Below are 7,533 nucleotides of genomic sequence, written 5' to 3'. Positions count from 1 at the left end.
CTAAAATTTTAAATTAATTTAAAATTTAAATTTTTGATATTTTACTTCATCAATTTGATATTTTGCTCAATACAATTTTTGTGTCAGCTTAGCTTTTAAAATACATTGCACTTGATATAATTTATCTTGATTACTGAGTTATTTGGGACCTTCTAAAATTTTGTGCCTAAGTGCCAGAGACTCTGTCTTTTCATCCTGGTCCCCACTCTGGGTGGCAGCAACATTATCTATTTGTGCTGGTTGCGGAGATGAGCAGCAGTTGCAGAAAATCTGCAGCATTGGTGCCCAGAGTTGGAGGAATTGTTTATGATATTCTGGAAATTTCCTTAATTTTTTGAGATAAGCTCCTCTTTTAGACGTGACCAGTTCTAGTGAAAATTAGTAACCCCCAAGGTAAGGCCTAACGTACATCTAAAAAAGAGACATCTTTCAAGTATTGCTAGATTGCACATTTCTTTGAAAGTGTATCAGGAGATTCATTTAGCAAGTTTAGAAAGTAAACTCCCGGCCTGAGTGCAGTAAGTAGACAATGGAGAAGAGATACAGTATACAGGTATACAATTAAAAAACTCCTGTTGGAGTGAGACAGATGGTGAGGGTTTCAGTTTTGCATAGGAGGAAAAACGTCAGAAGCCTTTGGGAATTCACACTTTTCCCTTTAAACTCTTTACTCCTTTCATCTTTTAGAATTAAGCTTCCTTGAACTCCACCCAGCCAACACTGTTCTATTTTGAACCTTTATTATGTTTTTATGTCCTCCCATTTTCCTACACGGCTCCATGTAGACACACATAACTTTTTTTTTGAATTTTATTTATTTTTTATACAGCAGGTTCTTATTAGTTACCTATTTTATACATATTAGTGTATATATGACACACATAACTTTTGAGTCAACCACAGAAGCAGCAAGAAACACAATCGGCTTCTCCTTAACTCCCTTGCCCCCTCCACTTAATCTGATTGGCTTTGGATCAAGTCATTGTCCTGAATTTGAGATTCTAGAGCCACCTGTTTTCTGTGTATCTTATTGACCTGTGTTTTTATAGTTGCCAAAAAAAACAGTGGGCCAAGTGTGTCAGATTTAAGCCCCAGATGCTCAACGGTCACTAAGTGCAGCACCACTATGGCTCCAATTATAAGTCCAGAGGACTGATGCTTTCCTTACTTTAAACAGATTCATTCTATTTCACCAATTGCTGCCTCTAGGATCAAAGTTTCAACATAAACTACATCTCTCACTTAAGGCTTATGTCCTGTCCTGTTTTTGATCTTGTTCTTACTGGTTTTTCTGGGTCTTGATCCTGCCACATCTCTCAAGTATCGACAGTTTCTCAGACATATGCTCAGACCTCTAGGAGTGACAACTGTCATATCTTTGTCTTCTTGAGTCCCCAAAATTGGGTGACTATCTGGCTTCCCAAGTTGGTTGGTTGCCTTGGAACTTATTGCTAAGGGAATAACCCAGCTTGTGTTATGGCCCTCAGACAAAAGTGTTTTCTTACAGGTCAAGAAAACCAAGCATAAAAATATAAATATCTGTTGAATGAATAAAGGTGAGTTATACTGCCTCATTTGGTTTTCCTGTGATAGGGAGGATATAAATAAAAACTAAAGTTGACTGAGTGATACATTTAGCTAGCTTATTTTCAGAAAAAAAATAAATGGTTTTGTAAATTCATAATGCGCTTTGCTTGCAGGATTTGTAAACAGACTCTGGAGGCAATGCTAAAGAAACAGATTCAAACCTGTTCTGACATGGCACCAAATTGCTATTAGGGTTTAGCTTTGTAAGCTGACAATCTAGAAGGACAATGCTCATTTTTAAGTACTACTATGTTAATTTAAAAAATATTTTCAGTGCTTTACAATCACACTTCAGTGCTTTGTATTAAAGGATCAGATTCAATAAAAGTTAGTGTTTATATTCTGAAAATGAAAAATGAAGCAGGGATGATCAGGTCACTGATAAGCACCAACATCTGCATTAGAAGCCTTCATTCATAAAGGTACTTACTGAGATTTTCAAAAGCTACAAAAAACATATTTAGCTATGCCAATAATGAATCAACACTTTATTAGCCAAAGTTATAAAATTCAAATTACATTAAACCTCTAGTGACCCTTGACTCTTCTTTTTCTCTAATACCCTGTATTAATCTATATTAATTTTTTACTGCTGTTGAAACATATCACTACAAACTTGCTTAAGCAACACAAATTTGTTATCTTACAAAGTTCTGTCAGTTTAAAGCCTGACGTGGGTCTCACTGGGTGTAGATTCTTCAAGATTAGACAAGACTGCATTCTTTTATGGAGGCTCTAGAGGAAAATATATTTCCTTGTCCTCTCCAGCTTCTAGAGGCTTACCTTGGCATATGGCGCCCTTCCTCTATCTTTAAAGCCAGCAACACTGTATCTCTCTGTTTCTTTCTTCAGTAGTCACATCTTCCTCTGACTCACTCTTCTACCTCCCTCTTTCACTTTTAAGGACATTTATGATTACCTTGGGCCCACCTGGATAGTCCAGGATCATCTCCTTATTTTAAGGTCAGCTATTAGCAACCTTAATTCCATCTGCAACCTTAAGTCCTCTTGGCCACATAATCTAACATATTCACAGATTAGACATGGATGCTTTGGGAAGCCATTATTCTACCTTTCAAATAGCAAATTGCTACCAGTAGCAAAGCTTGTTTTCTCTCCAAATATATCGGACTCCCACCACTTCTCATACCACCACTGCCACCCCTGTGGCCCAGCAGCATCACCTCTTGTCTGGATTATTGCATCAGCTTCCTAACTGGTCACTGCTTTATTCTTGCCCTCTACAGACTGTTCTCCACACAGCAGCCTGGTTCATCTCTTAAACTATAAGTCAGATTTACATCACTTTTGGACTCAATTCGCCTCCCCCAGTGCTTTCCGACTCAGAGTAAAAGCACGAGTCATTAGAGTGATTTCAGGCCCTCCATAGTCTGACAGAGTTACCTCCTTGACCTCATCTATGCTGTTCTCTTCTTTAATCACCCTACTCCAACATGGTCCTCTTGATGTAGTGCCAGTAGGGTCAAGCTTATTCCCTCTCAGGGCCTTTGCACTTGCTATTATTCCCTTTACTTAGAATGTTTTTCTCCAGATTTCTCTAATGGTTCATTCCTTCAAAATACCACCTAATGAGAGAGTTTTTCTCTGGACGTCTATATCTAAAATAGCACCCTTGGGACTTCCCTGGTGGCGCAGTGGTTGAGTCCACCTGCTAATGCAGGGGATGCGGATTCGCGCCCTGGTCTGGGAAGATCCCACATGCTGCGGAGCAACTAGGCCCATGAGCCACAACTACTGAGCCTGCGCGTCTGGAGCCTGTGCTCCGCAACGAGAAAGGCCGCGGTAGTGAGAGGCCCGCGCACCGCGATGAAGAGTGGCCCCCGCTCGCGGCAACTGGAGAAAGCCCTCGCACAGAGACGAAGACCCAACACAGCCAAAAATAAATAAATAAATAAATTAAAAAAAAATAAAAATAAAAAATAAAATAAAATAGCACCCTTGCCCAGTCCCAGTCTCATCTTACTTTGATTTTTTTCTTCTCAGTACTTATCACCATCTGGCGTGTAACACCTTGCCTGTCTCCTTCCAGCAGAATATAAGCTCCACGAAGACAAGGAACATTGTTCATCACTATATCCTTAGCACTGGGAAGAGTGCCTGGCACAGATCACGTGTTCAATAAATATTTGTAGAATGAATTGTGTTATTGCAAGAAAGAAATCCATCATATAGAAATTTCTCTCTGTGGTTCATCTTGAAGGTTTTAAAAGAAGTTCTGACTAGATGTTTTCAGATATATATTTGCTCTTGCATTTTTAGAAAACTTTTTTTATCCTTCCATTAATACTTTGTCTAGTCACCAAGGAACAGGTCTAACATCTTGATCTTTTTATCTAGGTCATGGGTGCCACAGTTCACATTCTTCTTTTATTGATGGAAAAAACTGTTCACTAATAAATATGAATTAATGTACAGAAATGGTTTATTGTATTTGCATTACACTATAGTCTAACTAATCATGACACATTTACCATCATTGACATGAATTGCTAAGTTAAGATTGTTTTCTTGATTACAAAGGCATATATTTTTTGCCTTTGGTATGAAATCATTTTGGTTGATCTAATTTGAGATTAATAATGGAAAACATGCATTTGTATATGTAAATCATCATTTAGAAATGAATGATTTAAAAAAATTCTCCCACAATTAAAATAATACATTTGAAAGAAAATTTAGGATCAGAATTCCAATTTGTTTTTTTTAAACACATCTAGTATGCTAAAAATTCTGAGAGCCATTAATAATCTATAAGGCAGTTATACATATTTTATACTAAAGGATGTCTATATCTTAATAGGTAATAAGCTACTTACAAAAACACTTTTATGAATTTTTAATCTTTATTTGGAACAACAAAAATCTGTCATTTTAGAAGGTCAGGTACGACAAGCAACTATAATAAAATAGTATTTGGTCTTGAATCAGATAGCTATTTACTTGCAGTTGAAAAGGTAGTTAGCTGTTGTAATTTAACCAACCAAGACTTCTCTATTCAGATGATTAATTAAATGACTAAAGGAAAAAAAATACTTTCAAAAAGGATCTCTCCCTAAAGAAAGACAATGTGGAATAGTGACAGGCCACTGAATTCAGTGTGTAGTTTGCTAAACATCTTGGATGAATGAGGTGAGAAAACTTATTTATATTCTTTGAACCTCAGCTTCTTCATTTGTCAAATGTGGCAATTGGACCAAATCATCTCTGAAGTTCTTTCTACACCTAGAATTTCTCAATTTGGCTTACTTTTGTTACTATTTCACAAAAGACATATTTTCATTCTTTATACCATGTGTTTCTCAGGCATCCCTACGAAAGGTAATGATGAAAAACAATTAATACTAATAAACACAATGTAGATAAAATCTCAAGACACTTCAAGAAATAATTACTTTCCTAAAACTTAATCAAATTATTCAAAAACAGAGAATAACATATAAAATAATTTAAAATAAGCCCTCAGGGCTTAATGAAAGAATAATGCATTTTACTGTTTATCTTTGTTTTTTAATTGAAGTATAGTTCACTTATAATATTATACTAGTTTCAGGTATACAACATAGTGATTTGATGTTTTTATATCACACCAGAGTTATTATAATATTATTGACTATATTCTCTGTGCTGTACATTACGTCTCCGTGGCTTATATATTTTATAATTGTTAGCTTGTCCCTCTTCATCCCCTTGTTTTGCCCATCTCCCCCACTGCTATCCCCTCGGGCAAGCACTAGTTAATTCTCTGTGAGTCTGCTTTTGTTTTGTTATATTTGTTTGCTTTGTTTTTTAAAGTCCACATGTAAGTGAAAATATACAGGATTTATCCTTCTCTGTCTTATTTCACTTAGTATAATACCCTCCAGCTCCATTTATGTTGTCGCCAATAGCAAAATTTCATTCTTTTTTATGGCTGAGAATTATTCTATTGTATACATAAACTACTTCTTTATCCATTAATCTATCTTTTGATATGAAATATCTGAAGGCTGTTGATTTTCATAGGGAAAATATGGTTGCCTTAGTTTAGCTTACTGCAAACAGGTTTGAAGTTAACAACTTCATATGTTCTGTTTGTAGTGGAGGGATGGGGAGGAGCCCTATTAAAGAAGAAATGACGGGCTTCCCTGGTGGCACAGTGGTTGAGAGCCCGCCTGCCAATGCAGGGGACATGGGTTCGTGCCCCGGTCTGGGAAGATCCCACATGCCGCGGAGCGGCTGGGCCCGTGAGCCATGGCCGCTGAGCCTGCGCGTGCGGAGCCTGTGCCTCGCAACGGGAGGGGCCCCAGCAGTGAGAGGCCCGCGTACCGCAAAAAAAATAAAAATAAAAATAAAGAAGAAATGACAAGCAAAGGACGACCTCTGTACAGCAATAACAAAGCTCATGAAAGACTTTTCATCTCTTCCTTTATCTGCCCAGAGCCCTAAAATCACATCTTTTTTGTTGGGATTTTATCAGGTTAATTAACATTTTGAGTTTTTGTGATGACTATTACATGTTGTCAGCATTGGCTCAACCTGTATTTTAACAGAGGTGAAAGTTCTAGTCTTGTGACTGAGTTAAACTTAGCCACAGATGAAGTTACAGAAGCTTGTGAAGTGGCAGTTTTTAAGGTGTCATACTGATCTCTCTCAAATCATTTTATTTTACCAAAAAAAGGTGTAAGAGCCTTTCTGGCCATCAAAGTGGTTTTATGAGTTTGACTCACAGTACCAGTTTTTATGTTATTCACACATATTCTTTCTCTTCTGTTAGGATTCACAGACTACTCCAGAGATATTTTGCAGAGATTTCCTCCTGTTTCTCCCTTCAGTGTTCTATTGCAGTGGTACAGAGCTACATGCATGAAAGTACTTTGAATTTTTTTCTGAGAAAATGGGAAACCAATTACAAAATGTATTAAATATCGGTGTTGTTAAGAGCCCTATTTGTTAGTCACAGTGACATGAAAAATTTTTTAAATTACCTGAGGATGAAATACTCTTAAGAAAGAACCTTAGAGCTCCAGGCCACTAATAATTTCTTAAGTAGATCTGAACAAACAGTGCAATACTGTGACATTCTTATTAAGAACAGTTTGCCTGTTACTATAGTTTATGCTATCAAACTTAGTGGTGATTTCCATGGTTGAGTAAATGTTACAAAAAAACAAAAAACAAAAAACAACTCTCCAGAATTCTTCAGGTTATTAAATAAATTTGTATAATATTATTTTAAGTAATGGGGAAGGACAAGTTTATAAGCCTCACAGTCGTATAATATAGGTCTCTATTCTTTCCAGAAATTAGAATACTTATTTCAATTTGCATATTGTCAGTGCTCTCTATTCATGTTTGTTTGTATCACTATGCTTTTTTTTTTTTTTTTGCAGTACGCAGGCCTCTCACTGTTGTGGCCCCTCCCGTTGCAGAGCACAGGCTCCGGACGCGCAGGCTCAGCGGCCATGGCTCATAGGCCCAGCCACTCCACGGCATGTGGGATCTTCCCGGACCGGGGCACGAACCCGCGTGCCCTGCATCAGCAGGCGGACTCCCAACCACTGCGCCACCAGGGAAGCCCGTAATTTTTGATTTGAGAGAAATAGCGAACAATTTTTCCTATAGTTTCCCCTTGCTATCATCACAGGGGGAGGAAATTACTAGAAAATGTATCTCACTATTTATTCCCATCTAGAGCACTGCTCCTTCTCATTTAATCCTTCATCTATTCCAAATTCTCTTTTCTACTTAATCTGACAATGCTGCCTTATTCTTTGATGCATAAATTCCAGACACAGAACTCTGAAGAAGATACTCAGTAGTATCTACAAACTAAAATAAATGATGTAGCATGAGCTTGGAAGTTAGCTTGAACTCATGTCCCAGCTCTACCTCATTTTAGCTTCTTCATGCAACCAAAAGCAACATCCATAGAACTCAAGTCCATTA

The sequence above is a fragment of the Lagenorhynchus albirostris genome, chromosome 11 (assembly GCF_949774975.1).
Source record: "Lagenorhynchus albirostris chromosome 11, mLagAlb1.1, whole genome shotgun sequence".
NCBI classification, from domain to species: Eukaryota; Metazoa; Chordata; class Mammalia; order Artiodactyla; family Delphinidae; genus Lagenorhynchus; species Lagenorhynchus albirostris.
The sequence above is the reverse complement of the archived record's forward strand: the minus strand, read 5'-3'. Positions refer to the sequence as shown.